Source organism: Mus musculus, chromosome 3 (genome assembly GCF_000001635.26).
Source record: "Mus musculus strain C57BL/6J chromosome 3, GRCm38.p6 C57BL/6J".
Classification (NCBI taxonomy): Eukaryota; Metazoa; Chordata; class Mammalia; order Rodentia; family Muridae; genus Mus; species Mus musculus.
The window spans coordinates 129422654-129438265 of record NC_000069.6 but is presented as its reverse complement, the minus strand read 5'-3'; the positions used below and the strand labels follow the sequence as shown (position 1 = coordinate 129438265).

General features: G+C 44.5%; 1 long non-coding RNA gene and 1 pseudogene across 2 annotated transcripts; both read right to left on the bottom strand.

Moving 5' to 3' along the window:
* Positions 1-3553: 3553 nt before the first annotated feature.
* On the bottom strand, positions 3554-4593 carry Pou5f1-rs4 (POU domain, class 5, transcription factor 1, related sequence 4; annotated as a pseudogene). The gene has a single exon (NR_033594.1). The product of NR_033594.1 is annotated as a POU domain, class 5, transcription factor 1, related sequence 4 (transcript).
* Positions 4594-6467: 1874 nt separating this feature from the next.
* Gm35787 lies at positions 6468-15148 on the bottom strand. The gene is made up of 5 exons (XR_376058.2): positions 15058-15148; positions 14085-14151; positions 7604-7719; positions 7366-7423; positions 6468-6581 (listed from the first exon to the last, which is right to left on the bottom strand). It is a non-coding gene; the product is annotated as a predicted gene, 35787 (long non-coding RNA).
* Positions 15149-15612: the final 464 nt, after the last annotated feature.

Here is a 15612-nt window from a genome sequence, read left to right as displayed (position 1 = left end):
CCACCTGTCTGTTGGGTTCCCAGATGACCCTAGGGGAGCAAACAAACTCTTCTTTATGCTCTGATATTTACTTCACCAAAGCACAAAAAACCCCACATGCTGAGTGGCCACGGTCTGAGACCTCCAACCAGGAGCCTGAACCTTTACTCTAAGTTGAGTTTCGTCAATGTTTTGCCACACGCTGGCTCCAAATAGACCAAATAGATCACCTGACTCTGTTCTGCCTCTAAGAAAACTAAAGGCCCCAAGCCCCAGAAACCCTTCCTCACCCTGGCCAGCAGACATCCTGCTCTGCTTCAGCCAGTAGCTTGGTTTAGGTTCTGCCATGCAGCATCAGGAATTTTCTCTGAGCTTTATGTTGCAACCCGACCTTTAGCCCTGGTGCTTTCTGGTTCCCTCTGTGGAGTCCGTGTTCCTCATATGACTTGATACTTCGGTGGTCAGTGTCTGTGTGCTTATTGTGATGTTTGCCATGAGCAGGACTTTTCTATCAGAAAAGGCAGATAGGCAGGCGTCATTTTCAAACGTACAGTTTATTGCTCACACAACAGAGAGAGGACAATAACTCAAGGTCAGAGCCAGGCCAGAGGCAGGAGAGCCCGGTGGGAGGATTGATCCCTGGGTCCTTTGTTGGCTAGTGTAGGTTGCTCATTTGTGTTGAGGTTTGGTGGAGACCAACATCCACTGAACTGGCAGGAATTTGTTTTTTTTTTTTTTTTCTTCTAGCCCTTCTGGACCCTACAGAGGCTTATCTCATTCTTTTTTTTTTTTTTTTTCTTATTATTAATGCAGTTTATTCAGGCAGCTTCTCTCTTCAACTCCCCTATCTCATTCTTTCAGATGTCTTGATCCCTGCTTTGATTGATGTGAGCCATCAGCTCCTGGGGTTTTGCTGGTCATACACAGGTATTCGCTTCTGACATCCTTGTGTTGTGCAGGAGTGCCTCCATCTTTGTTTTCTTTGGTTTGTGTTCTAAGTGTTCACTACAGTATCCCCCAAACCATTTCAGTCTCTTAATGTCAGAATCGTTTTTGTCTCAAGAATAATAGACTATTAGCTATTATTGCTGGACAAATAAATTATTATCTAATTACTGTTAACCAAAATAACTTAAATCTATTAGGTCATTAGCTCTCTGAGTTCGAGGGCAGCCTGGTCTACAGAGTGAGATCCAGAACAGCCAGGGATACACAGAGAAACTCTGCCTTCAAAAACAAAACAAAACAAAACAAAACAAAACAAAACAAAACAACACACACACACAAGGACGAAAAAGTGGAGGAGGAGAAAGGGGAGGAGAAGGGGGAGGAGGAGGAGGAAGATGAGGAAGAGGAGAAGGAGGAGGAGGAGGGGAGGAGGAGGAGGAGGAGGAGGGGAGGAGGAGGAGGAGGAGGAGGAGGAGGAGGAGGAGGAGAAGTTGTTGAATCAGTAAAACCAAGAGAGAATGAAAAGGAGAGCAGGAAGCTAATGGGAACTTTGAGATGACAGCAGAAGGGCAAACTGTTAGTGCCCAAGCAGGACTCAACACTGCCAAAGTAGGAGAAAGTTTAGTTAAAGAGATAGTAAAGGAAAAGTACCCCCACTTACCAGCAAGAGGGACAATGAGATGCTGCCTCAGTGTGACCCAGTGAAGAGGGATCAAGATAAGGAACAAATAAGACTATTCTGAACAGAGAGGAAGAACTGGAGGACTGCATACAAGTGGTGATTAGACAGCTGGAGAGCATAGAGAGGGAAAAACAGACAGTGCAAAGAAGTGAGCAGAGCTGAGCACAGCTCCAGCAGTGTGGCTTCCCGCTGGGGGCAAGAGAAGCAGAAGCCCCATCCAAATGATAAGCCAGGAAGTCCTTGTAGAGAGAGAGGAACACTCCTATGCTCACCCCAAGGCTCGATTCTCATTCGATAGACCTTGTCAATTGAAAATAGTTTGGAGTGTGAGGTGGCTGAGTCCTGGGTCAGCAAGCGGCTCAGCCTCTTACCACGGGGACTGAGAATTCTGATGCTCCATCGGGTCATGTGACCTCCACAGCTTCATTGCTCGGGCACTGTGCTGTGCTAACGAGGACTCAGTGTAATTCTTAAAGGAAAAGCCCTTTTAAATTCAGATAGAGGTGTAAGAGATCACAAATACCATAATACATGAGCTCAAAGTATGCTACAGAACCATAGTGACAAACCCAGCATGCTATCATCCTTAAACCGAAGCTGGAATAGAGGTAAAATCACACAGTTACAGCCACCTAATCTTTGATAAAGGTGTCAAAATATACATTTGAAGAAACAAAAACAATCGTGTTCAACAGTCAGCGCTTGGAAAATTAAAATTGAATAGGTGAATTATTTCTTACCCTACACAAAAATCAATTTAAAGCAGACAGAAATCTTTAATACAAACTCCCCAACTCTAAACCTACTGGAGGAAAAGGTAGGCAAGACAACTCTAGAAACAGGCTTTGTCAGGGTATTTCTGAAAAGGACTTTAATAGCACAGGAAACAACTCCAAGATTTAACAAACAGTATCTCATAAAAGCAAAATACTTTTTTTACCACAAAGGTAAAAAAAAAAAAAAATCAACTGTGTGAAGAGGCAGACTGTAGAATTACCAGCGAGAGACTGCCCCACCTGGGAATCCATCCCATATACAATCACCAAAGCCAGACACTATTGTGGATGTCAACAAGTTCTTACTGGCAGGAGCCTGATATAGCTGTCCCCTGAGAGGCTCTGTCAGTGCCTGAGAAATACAGAAGTGGATGCTCACAGCCATTCATTGGTCTGAGCACAGGGTCTCCAATGAAGGAACTAGAGAAAGGATCCAAGGAGCTGAAGGGGTTTGCAGCCCCATAGGAGGAACAACAATATGAACTAACCAGTACCCCCAGAGCTCCCAGGGGCTAAGCCACCAACCAAAGAGTATGGTGGGACTCATGGCTCTAGCTGCATATGTGGCAGAGGATGGCCTAGTCGGTCATCAATGGGAGGAGAGGCCCTTGGTCCTGTGAAGGTTCTATGCCCCAGTGTAGAGGAATGCCAGGGCCAGGAAGCAGGAGTGGGTGGATTGGTGAGCAAGGGTAGGGGGTAGAGGGTTAGGGGAGGGTGTTTTCGGAGGGGAAATCAGGAAAGGGGATAACATTTGAAATGTAAATAAAGAAAATACCTAATAAAATAAAAAAAAGAATTAGAAAAAAATGCCAAAAATAACCATTCAATCAATAAATGGGGTAATGCGCTGAGTGGACAGTTTTCAAAAGAAGAAATGCAAATGGTCAATAAATCTGTAGAAACATGTTTTTCTTTTTTTTTTCACACCCCCCCCCCCCCCCCCCAGCTATCTACTGTGTGTCCCAGTCTTTATTTAAGGATGAGTGACAGACAGGCTCCAGATCAACAGCATCACTGAACTTCTTATCCTATCCCATCCCCACCCCACCCCCTTCGTGCTTTTAATCCCTCCTCAGTAAAAGAATTTAACCCCAAAACTTCAGGTTCTCTTGTCTACCTCTCTTCCTTGCCTTGGCTCACAGCATCCCCAGGGAGGGCGGGTGTCTCAGTTTGAATGCATGGGAGAGCCCAGAGCAATGACAGGGGACAGAGGGAAAGGCCTCGCCCTCAGGACAGGTATCGAGTAGTGTGGTGAAGTGGGGGCTCCCATAGCTTGGGGTGCCAAAGTGGGGCCTGGGGGCAGAGGAAAGGATACAGCCCCACCCCACGCCCCGAAAGGCATCCCCGGAAAGCCTCATACTTTTCTCGTTGGGAATACTCAATACTTGATCTTTTGCCCTTCTGGCGCCGGTTACAGAACCATCCTCGAACCATGTCCTTCTCCATCCCAAGCTGCATGGTGATGCTAATGCTAGTGATCTGCTGCGGGGAGGGCTCTGGGCACTTCAGAAACTCATTCTCCAGGCTCTGCCTCACATGGTTCTCAATGCTCGCGCTCTTTTTCTTCCAGGCCTGCACCATGGTCTCCGATTTGCATATCTCCTGAAGGTTCTCATTGTCTTCCGCTTCCTCTACCCACTTCTCCAGCAGGGGCCGCAGCTTATGCATGGTCATAAGGCTGAGCTGCCGGGCCTCAAAGCAGTAGATGGTTGTCTGGCTGACACCTTTCTGAAGAGAACGCCCAGGGTGAGCCCCACGTCGGTCTGGGTGTACCCCAAGGTGATCCTCTTCTGCTTCAGCAGCTTGGCAAACTTCTCTAGCTCCTTCTGCAGGACTTTCATGTCCTGGGACCCCTCGGGACGTGGTTCCCTCATCTCCAACTTCACGGCACTGGGGTGGTCGGCACAAGGCCCAGAGAAGGCTTCCTCTGAGTTGCTCTCCACACCTGCTCTTGCCTGGCTCTCAGGCTGCAAAGTCTCCACGCCAGCCTGAGGTCCACAGTATGCCATCCCTCCGCAGAACTCATATACCGGTGGACATGGGGAGATCCCAATACCTCTAAGCCTGGTCCTATTCCAGGCCCACCCAGAGGCCCTTGGAAGCTTAGCCAGGTTCGAGGGTCCACCCAGCCCGGCTCCAGCCCTGCTGACCCATCGCCCCCACCTGGTGGGGTGAGAAGGCGAAGTCTGAAGCCAGGTGTCCAGCCATGGGGAACACGAGCGAGCAGGGTGGGGGGGGGGTGTTGGGGGGGTGGGGGTGGTAGAAAGACGGCTCACCTAGGGACTGTTTCCATAGAAACATGTTTAAGACCTCCAGTAATCAGGAGGATGCAAATTAAAGTTGCTTTGGGGTTCTATCTCACTTCAGGCAGAAGAGCTATTATCTAGGAAGCTCCCCCCCCCACCCCCCGCCAGATGTCAGCATCCGTGAATGGTGGAAAAAGAGAAGCACTAATTCAGCTGGTGGAAACCAGAGTGAGAATTCCTCAAAAAACTAGGACTAGAGCTATCATATGATTCATCTATAGCACTCCAAGGTAGGTGGTACTGGGGGGTTTCTAAGCCAGTACTCTGTAGAGATACACACACACACACACACACACTTATTGCTGAACTATCACAATAGTGGTGACTAGAGGGGATCCTCAATACAAGAATGAATAAATTAAATGTGGTACATACACACAATGGGTTTTTATTTAGCTGTAAAGAAAAATGAAATTATAATATTTGTAAAAAAAATGGACATAATTAATCATTATGTTAAGTGACACAAATCACACTCAGTAAGAGAAATAAGGTATGTTTTCTTCCATAGGTTGAGGCCAGCTTGTGTTACAAAGGAAAAGCATGTTTCAATAAACAAAAAAACCAGGAAACATAGAAGTATGGAAAAGGGGGAAGAAATATTGAAAAGACAAGAGTGGTTTAAAAGAACTTATCATCAAAATATGTTTTTATAATAACCTTGGTAACTATAAAGCAAACATTTCTGCTATAACCAGATATTATAAGCAAGAAATCCAACTACACTTTTCACAAAAGATAATATAACTCCAGGGAAAAAGAAAGGAATCACACCAGAATTGGTGAATAAGTAATAAAGTAACAGGAGAAAACATTTGCAGTCATTTACTTTAAATATAAACGGATCCAATTGTTCATTGAGAAGGCACAGAGTGACTAAATGGATAAAACCCAAACCTCTATTATACATTGCTTATTCACTTTGGTTGGGTGTGGCAGCACATGCTTTAAATCTCGTAACTCAGGAAGTAGAGGCAGGAGGATCTCTGTGAGTTTAAGTCCAAGTTCATCTATATAACCAGTTCCAGGCCAGCCAGGTCTTCAAACACCTATGTCAGTAAAATCTAATGACAGCAGGGACACCCGTATTTCCTCAGATAAAACAGATTTAAAATCAAACCTAATAAAGAGAAGCAAGGAACTTCACTGTGTAATCAAAAAGAAATACTAGCTTTAAATGTGTTCCCCATACCAAGGTACCTCCATATATAAAATAAATATTAACAAACGTAAAGGAAGAAGTTTATTCTTGTACAGAAATAATCGATGGCTTTAAAACTCCATCTTCAGCAATGGACAGATCATTCAGAATGAAAAATAAAAACTAAAAAATACAAAGCAGAATTAAATTTCGCCCTAGACCACACAGACCTAATAGATATCACAGGCCATTTCATCTGGGAGCTGCAAAACAGATGATATTCTGAATAGCACATGGACTATTTCCCATCGGATGGAAGGCCATAAAAATGGACCAATAATTTTTTTTAAGTTAAACTATATCTTTTCCAGTCATAATTCCAATGAAAGTAGAAATCAATAATGAGGGAAAGCTTTGGAAACTATATAAATAGATGAGAATTAGGCAATAAGAAGGAGTGAAAGGAAGATGTGTGTGTGTGTGTTCAGAAGATAACAGGATGGGGGGATTAGAAATCAGAAACGAGGCCTAGAAACACAGATGATCTTCAGAAATTTTCTGCCAGCCACATAACAAAATTGATAACTGCTTTAGTTAGAGTTCCCATTGCTGTGAAGAGCCACTCTGACCAAGGCAACTTTTATAAAGAACAACATTTAATTGGGGCTGGCTTACAGGTTCAGAGGTTCGGTACATCATCAACAAGGTGGGGAGATGGCAGCATCTACGCAGTCATGGTCCTGAAGGAGCTGAGAGGAAAAGAGGAGACTGCTGTCTTCCAGGCAGCTAGGAGGAGAGTCTCACAGTGACACACAGTGACACACCTACTCCAACAAGGCAACACCTCTTAATAGCGCCACTCCCTGGGTCAAGCATATTCAAACCACCACAATAACCTCAAGGAAATGAGCCAAATTTGGGACCAATGTATCTTACTAAAATGGAAGCAGGAAGAAAAAGAAAACCTGAGCAGACAGGGAGAACAGACATTGAGTCAGGAATATAAATCTTCTCACACTCCTACAGCCTAAGGCTTCCAAGCTGGTCAATATCTTTGCTTCTTGATTTGCTTAAAATGAAGGAAATTAAGTAAGCATAATGCCCTATATGTTTTCAAATAATAAATGCTGTGCACAGGATCATAATGATAGCATCTCCAAAAACAGTGGCATTGTGGGTGATAATGTCCAACTTTATGGAGCATTTTCTTTGTTTAGTTATTTATTCACTTTACATCCTGATTGCAGACCCCCTCTCCTCCCAGCCCCCCTCATGCTGCCCCTACTCCCAGCCCCTCCCCTTCACCTCCGAGAAGGGGGAAGTATCCCCTGGGTACCAACCCACTTGAGCATTTTCTATACACATTTTCTGGAATTTCTGCCTGAGTGCTTCACTTTCCACATTCAATGCTGTATTTGTGGGGAAGCGGGAGAGACAATCTCCTCTAGCTGTACCTACTTAGAGTTCTCCTGAGGTTTGTTTCCATATTTTTAATCATGTTTAGATTGCTATTTCCTCATTTGTCTGTTTTACCTCTTATGTTGAGACAGGTGGTTCCTCTTAAAGATGCTTTCAGGGTTCGATTTGGTTCCTACAAAACAGCAACGCGCAACAAGTGAATATGGTTAAGAGGGTTGTATCTGTCAGTACAAAGTGTACAGTAGACTGTGATAGTGCTAGAGAGATGCATACAAAATACCCCTGAAGCAACCAGAGAGAGAAACAGTAGGAACTATCAACCACGTGGGTAAAAAAACTAAACTGTAATCACCTCTTCCTTATTCTCACAAGGAAATGAACACTTGGGTGTAGCCATCCTTCAAATGATGAGTAGATTACACAGGGTCTGAGGTTAATGGGCTGTAGGATTGATGTGTGCCGTGTTACCTGGAGGGCACACATCAAAGATTTATAAAGTAATAAACCATTTCTCCCTCTCCCTCTCCCTCTCCCTCTCCCTCTCCCTCTCCCTCTCCCTCTCCCTCTCCCCCTCCCCCTCCCCCTCCCCCTCCCTCTCCCCATCCCTCTCCCTCTCCCCATCCCTCTCCCTCTCCCCCTCCCCCTCCCCTCCCCCCTTCTCTCTCTGTGTGTCTTTGAACAAGCTTTCATATAGTCCAGGTTGGCCTTGAACTCTATACTTGAAATTGGCTGTGAACTTCTGTTCTTCCTGACCCTACCTCCCAATTGCTAAGATTACAGGTGTGAGTCACCATGCCCAACTCCTGACCTATTACTTTTGATTCTGTATTTATATTCAATTCAATTACTGAATTCATTTCTTTAAAAAATCATTCTAAGGATGGAAGAAAGGTAGGGGAGGGGAGAGGGGAAACTGTATTCATATTATGTTATATGAGAAAAGAATCTATGTTTAATTAAAGGAGGGAAATCAATTTTAACTAAATCTTAGTTATTGTGTAATCTGTGGATTCTATGTAACCATTTTGTCTTTTCTTTCTAATGAAGAGCTCATTTATAAACAATCTGAAAGAAATCAGCCAGGAGGTGGCGGCACACACCTTTCATCTTGGCATTCAGGAGGTGGAGGCAGGTGGCCTTTGAGATCAAGGACAGCTTGGTCTACAGAGTGAGTTTCAGGACAGCCAAGGCTATACAGAGAAACCCTGTCTCAACAAAATAAACAAAAAATAAATAAATAATAAAGAAAGAAATTAAGATGTACAATAGAAATCAATGATTTTAAGAATTTAACTGTATAGTTAAACTGTCTGTGTTACACAATAGGAAGTTGTTTTTTTGTTTTTTTTTATGTTTTTTTTTTTTTTAAATTTCTCCTCTGAGAAAGCAGAACTCCTGAGACAGAGGAGCAAAATCCTTTACGTATTTCTCATCAAGTTGCTGACATCTGAGTCACAATTTCAATTTTAGCCACTTAGACAGGCTTACTGGTTTGTACAGGGCATATTTTAAACAATAGCGCTGAGAGTTTGAAATAGGCTATGTCAACACTGGGCTGAATTGTCTCAGAGCTTTATTTTCTCTAGCTGATTGTTTTGTTGAAGCAAGGCAGAAGTGCAAAGAGAAGCTGGGCCCAGCATCAATATTGAAACCAGTTCAATCAGAAGCTTGGCAGTGCTCCTGTAATCACGCCAGCCTGGGCTCCACGTCTGCATGCGAGGGAGGCATGGACAGAACGCCTCTGGCCAAAGAGAAAGGTCGCCCAGAGCATGGTGCAAGAGCCTGTGTCCTGTAAGCCCTCTGGGTTGAGAGAGCCATTTGCAGGGTTCATCATGCTCCTGAGAAAGCTAATGGTGTCAGAATCTATTTATTTCTGAGATCCCATCCCCTGAGAGACTAACTAGCAGGCCAGCACTCTGAAAATGTACAAGTAATTGCATGAATAATTATTCAGCCCAACAGGAGAAACATGTATTCAACACAGTTTCATTATGTCTGCTTCAGTTAGGTGAGCCCAGCTGCAGGAGATGATGGACGCAGCGTTCTCAGAGCTATCTCATGTTTGGTGGTGATATACTCTCTTCAGTGTGTGCCAGTGACATGCTGTCCATACCTCTCTGGAAAACCTTAGACTCATTCCTCTTCTCTTCCTCCCTCCCTCCCCCCTCCCCCTCCCTCCCTCCTTCCTCCCTCCCCCCTGCCCCTCCCTCCCCCTCCCCCTCCCTCCCTCCCTCCCTCCCCCTTCCCTCCCCCCTCCCTCCCCCCTCCCACTCCCTCCCCACTCCCACTCCCTCCCTCCTTCCTTCCTCCCCCCTACCCCTCCCTCCCTCCCTCCCCCCTTCCTACTTTCCCCTCCCTTTTTGTGTATGCTCACACCTGGGGGCACATGTGTGAAATGCAGATGGAGGCTAGAGATAATGTTCAACTTTATTTTTTGAGACAGCATATCTCACTGGTTTGGGAGTTGCTAAGTAGACTGATTGGCCAGTGAGTTCCAGTGATCTGCCTATCTCTGCCTCCTCAATAGTGGGGTTACAAGTGTGTGCATCCATGGGTGGGTGGGTGGGGAACACTCTAACAGAGGCAGGGGGAGAGGGGATGAGATAGAGGGGTTTCTAAAGGGGAGATCTGGAAAGGGGAAAACATTTGAAATGTAAATAAAAAATATCCAATAAAACAAACAAACAAGGATGCGCACCGTTTCTGAAAGTGGATTCTGGGACTCAAGCTTAGGTCTTTCTGCTTGCCCGGCAAGTGCTTTATCAGCTGGATTCACTCAGCCCTAGTTCATAATCTTAAAAACAGAAAAGCTATTAGATCCCAGCTTCTGTTAAGTGCACTCTGATATTCTAGAGAACCACAACGTAGTGGCTTACAGCTCGTCCTTTTAGGAACACACAACCAAATTCTACCAATTTAATGTATGCAACTGTGTGCCCTTAGGACTTTGTCAGTAGTAATCTCTGCTTTTGACATCATTTCAGTGAGTTAAAGCATTTATTAGTAGATTATTATTACTCTTTCTGGCTCTATTTTCAAGGATATATGTGGCCCAGGCTCACATCTCACCTGCTGGGTATCTGAGAGTGACCTTGAACTCTTGATCTGCCTCCTCTAGTTCCCAAGAGCTGTGATTGGGGAGTGTACCACTGCAGCTGGCTCCAAGTTATTAATTTTTTTAAAATCCAGACTCTCCTAAGTCTGACAGAGGAAAGTGAGTTTTTTGCTTACACTGATCAGCATGGCAGCCATTAGCCACACATAATTAGTAAGCACAGAAATGTGGCTAATTTGAAATGCTTATGACTTAATTTTAAGGAATAAAGATTTTTGTTAAATTTTTAATGATTACTTGATGAATTTGGCAGCCATTGAGATATATGGTGCTAAACACCATATAATTATGCCCACAAACTCATCTCAACTCCTTGTTTTCACTTCAGTTTTAGACAAACATGTGGCCCACGTTCTATTTCTATTGTGGTGAATGGCTGTGGGAATCATCCGCTCTATGGCAAGAAGATGATTTTCAAATAAAAACACAAACAATTGCCAGTAGCTATGGACTCAAGATCTTGCAAAGGAACTCAAAGATATTCGAGTGAAGGAAGTGTGCTCAGGAAAGAAGTGTTTCTCTCACTTTCCTTTTGGGCTAGAGGAGTTAGTCTACCACTCTCCATCTGCCAAGCTCCTCAATGGCATGTGGAAAGACATGTGGAGAGAACACAACATAGGTCGTGCAGAGTCGTGCTTTAGAAGCAGCAGCAAGCAGTGTAGAAATGCCCATTGGTGGTGTCACTCTGAGTAGCTAGGTCCTACCCACCGATTTCAGTCTTTTCTATTTTGTTCTGAGATTCTATCCCTAGGAGAATAACTAGCAGACCAGCATTCTGAAAATGTACACGTAATTGCATAGCCTAAGAGGGACTTGGATGTTGACTCAGTTGCTATAGCATGCTTGCCTTGCAAAGCACAAGGACCCAAGTTCAAGCCTTTGAGCCCATGTAAAGAAGATGGTTGAGGTGGGGTGTGCTTGAAATCACCATGCTGTAAACACAATTACAGGAAGGTCTTTGTGGCTCACTGGATAGCCACTTAGCTGCCTTTTCCTTCTCCTCCTCCTCCTCCTCTTCCTCCTCCTCCTCCTCCTCCTCCTCCCTCTCCCCCTCCTCCTCCTCCCTCTCCCCCTCCCCTCCCCTCCCCCTCCTCTTCCTTCTCTTCCTCCTTCTCTTCTTTCTCCTTTTGTCAAACTCAACTTGCTCCAAGGCTAGTTTTCTGCAATGGTCCTGTAATTCTAGCTTCTGGGAAGGCTGAGGCAAGGACATTCAAAGCCTGACTAAACTGCAGAGTAACTTAAGACCAGCCTTGACACTTTAGTGAGACCCTGACTCAAAATGGAAATAAAAAGAGGCTTGTGATGTGCATAGCTCAGTGGTAGAGCATTTAGCTAAGGTCTGAAGGCATAGTCCGTAGTACAGAAGAAAGAAAGTTCTAAATGTAGCTTTTGTCCCTCCTTTTCTGCCTGCTAAACCTGATGGCCCAGGTTCTCTCTCCTCTCTGCTAAAGGTAATTCCCAGATTCTCAGCCACAAACTTTGACTCATCCTATCTTTGTTTATTTGAGACAGAGTCTCTCTACTTAGCTTTGGCTGTCTTGGAACTTCCTATGTAGATCAGGCTGGCCTGAGACTCACAGAGAGCTAGCTGGCCTTGCTTCTGGAGTATTGAGATTAAAGACATGTGACACAGTGCCCACTTTACCCTTGTTTGTATCTTTCTCTGTCCTCTCATATCCAAGTTACAGCAGCCCAGTCACTCTCATCTCCTCCACCACTGTCTTTCCCATGGGATATTACTGAATTAGCAGAGGTCCTCCCCCTGCCTTTGGTCCTCCCCCTCCTCTATTAATTGTGTTGCCAGAGTCATTCTGGAAAAACAACTCAAAGGGTTATTCCTTTAAGACACATGACAAGGCACTTTGGAGTAAAATGGTAGGACATTTGGGAATTATTTTTAAAGACCAGGGCAAGAATCACTGGTATTGAAGTGAAGGGAGATGAAATAAGATCATCTCCTCTCCATTTTCATCCCTCTTTTTCCATACTCTTTTCCATTTTTCTCCTCCCTTTTCTGTTCTCCCTTTTTTCTTTTAATTTCTTCTCTTTTAATCTTTTCTTCTTTTTTTTCCTGTTCAGTTGTTATTTTATTTTTCTTCTTCCCTTTTTTTTAGTGAAAGTTAATCACTTTTCCAGCCCTGATTTAGCATATTCAAGGATGAGTGGGAAGTCGACCACTTGTCCCTTTCTCTAGCTCAGGACATCTGAGCTTCTTGATTGATGAATGTTGGTTTGGGTTTAAAAATATCCCCTCCTTACTCTGCCTCCCTCCTTGCTCCCACCTTTCCTCTGTCCATCTGTCCATGTGCCTTCCTTTATTCCCTCCTTCCCTCTCTTTCCTAGTCTCTCTTTAAGATGGGATCTTACTCTATTCCAGGCTGGCCTCAAACTCACAACGCTCCTTCTGTCTTATTCTTCAGTAAACCATAATGATATAAGTATGTGAAAAAGTCATGAAGAAGGTCATTGTTCAGGGCTGTTGTAGACATGAACTCATAAGCAGCTGTAACTGCATGCGCAAGACCTGCACAAGATCCAAGCCAGCCAATATCGCAGCATGGATGGGGAGGAGCTCACAAAGCCCCACCCCCACCAGAGGCGCTATTGGCAACTGAGAGTTTTTACAGTACACTGTGTTGTCCCTTAAGAATAAAGGTGTGAGAAGGACCAGGGTAATTAGACTGATTAAAAAAAACCAAGCTGGCAGTGGTAAAAACAAAAGTACAAGAAGTTGGTTGGAAAGAGTGGCGGGTAGCACATGGGAGGAGCTGCAGGAGAGGAAGCGAGGGGTATATTTGATCAACATACATTATATGTACATATAAAATTACGTGTTGTTTGTTTCTTTGTTTGTTTTTGAGACAGGATTTCTCTGTGTACATTCCTGGCTTGTTCTGAAACACTCTATAGCCCAGGCCAGCCTCGAACTCACAGATATCTGCCTGCCTCTGCACTCTTGAGTGCTGGGATTAAAGGCATGTGCCGCCGCCACCAGGCTGAAATTCTCAAACAGTGATTTTTTTTTTTTTTTTTTTTAAAGAAAGGCAGGCTGGAGACAGATGGATCAGAGGTTAAGAGCACTGGTTGCTCTTCCAGAGGACCCTGGTTCAATGACCAGCACCCACATGGCAGCAGCTCACAACTGCCTGTAACTCCAGTTCTAGAGGATCTTCCTGCCACCTTCACACAGACATACACCAGTCTGTGCAGGCAAAACATCAATGCATATAAAAATGAATAAATCTTAAAAAAATAGAAAAGCAGAGAAAGTCATTGTGCTAAGAAAAAAACAACTTAAAAAGGTGAGAAAATACGGGTAACCATCAAAGCTGGATATGTGCTTCATTATTAATATTTCATTACTAATATTTTGTGTTTAAAATGTCCACAATGTTTGTTTTTTAATGAGGGGGGGAGGGAGAGAGGGAGAAAGAGAGTGGGGGAAGGGAGACAGGGAGGAAGGGAAAGAGGGGGAGGGAGAGAGGAAGAGAGGGGGAATGAGAGAGGGAGAGGGAGAAGGGAGGGGGAAGGGAGGGGAGAGAGAAAGGGGGAGGGGGGAGAGGGGGAGGGGGAGAGGGATGTGGATCTGGTAGCAGTTGGGGGAGGGAGACAATAACTACAATATATCACACACAAAAAGTCCATTTAACGAAAAAAATGTCCACAATGAAAAGATTTAAAAAAAAAAAAAAAGATGTAAGCCAGTTTTCATGCTCACGCTGTTCAGATGAAAGGGCAGAGTCCTTTCTCCTCTCTGTCCATTGAATGTGTTCCCTGGGCATCCGCTGCAAGAAAACCAACAAAACAGCCCTTATGGCCTGCCCTTGTAGACTTTCCGTCTCTTAAGTCTTTGCTAAAGTTCCCACTCTCTCCATCTGTTTTCCTCCACTTCTGTTATTTTTCATCAAGATGAGCTTCACACATCCCATAGTTATCTTTAAGTGCATGGGTAGAGCATGCAGTGTCATGGACACACTACCCCTAGCATGCCCTGAAACATTTACCACCCAGAAGAAAAGAATCACTATGTTCTTAAGAGGTCACTCCTTCAGTGTCACTCACCCCAGATTGGAGGCTCCACATTCCTGTACCTTTTCTTGCTATATTTTTTGTCTATAGATTCATTTCTATTTTATTATTTCTTACAGCCCAGTACCAAGAGCTAGGTATCTTAGAGTTCTGGAGGCTGGATCCATGAGATCAAGATCACAGGTTGGTTCTTTGTGCAGGCTGGGAAGGACAGTCTGCCCATTCTTCTCCTCTAGCTCCTGACACTTGGCTGGAGACTGAGCCTCATGCATGCTATGCAGTGCTCCCTGAGTCACAGCCACAGTTCTGTTAGTGCTCTGTGGTGCTCCTTAACAGCGTATTGCCCTGATCTTAGACCCCCTCTTCACACGCAGCCCTCCTAGGTCCACGTTCCCCTCATCCACAGAGGCTAAGTTATATCGGATTACAGGCCAGCCACACTCCATTATGATCTGACAGTCTCTTGAGTGTATCTGCGGTGAAATTACTTCCAGATAAAGTTATTGTCTGAGGCACTGGGGGTTTGGATCTCAGAAAATGAATTTGTGGGAAGGGCATAGTTGATATACAGTTTGGTGTATGTCTTAGTAAGGGTTTCTAGTCCTGCACAAAACATCATGACCAAAAAACACATTGTGGAGGAAAGGGTTTATTCACCTTACCCTTCCATGTTGTTGTTCAACACCAAAGGAAGTCAGGACTGGAACTCAAGTAGGTCAGGAAGCAGGAGCTGATGCAGAGACTATGGAGGGATGTTACTTACTGGCTTGTTTCCCCTGGCTTGCTCAGCTTGCTTTTTTATAGAACTCAAGACTACCAGCCCAGGGATGGCACCACCCACTATGGGCCCTTTCAGACTTGATCACTAATTGAGAAAATGCCTTACAGCTAGATCTCATGGAGGGCTTTTTTTTTTTTTTTTTCTCAAGGGAGGCTCCTTTCTCTGTGATAACTCTGGCTTGTGTCAAGTTGATACTCAGAACCAGCCAGGACAGTGTACCACATAGTTTGTCGTGTTTATTATTTATTTCTCTCCAGTTGCTTACCAGTTGCCATGAAGGCAGGGATGGTCTCTCCTCTTCACCTACTTGTGCAATGGCTGAACAACTAAAGACCGGAACAGAACTTCCTAGAAGAAATAGATGTCTGTTGGGGATCCTTCTGAATCACCGGTCATCTAGAACAGAACCTCACACCTGGCAGGAACTTAGTATGTG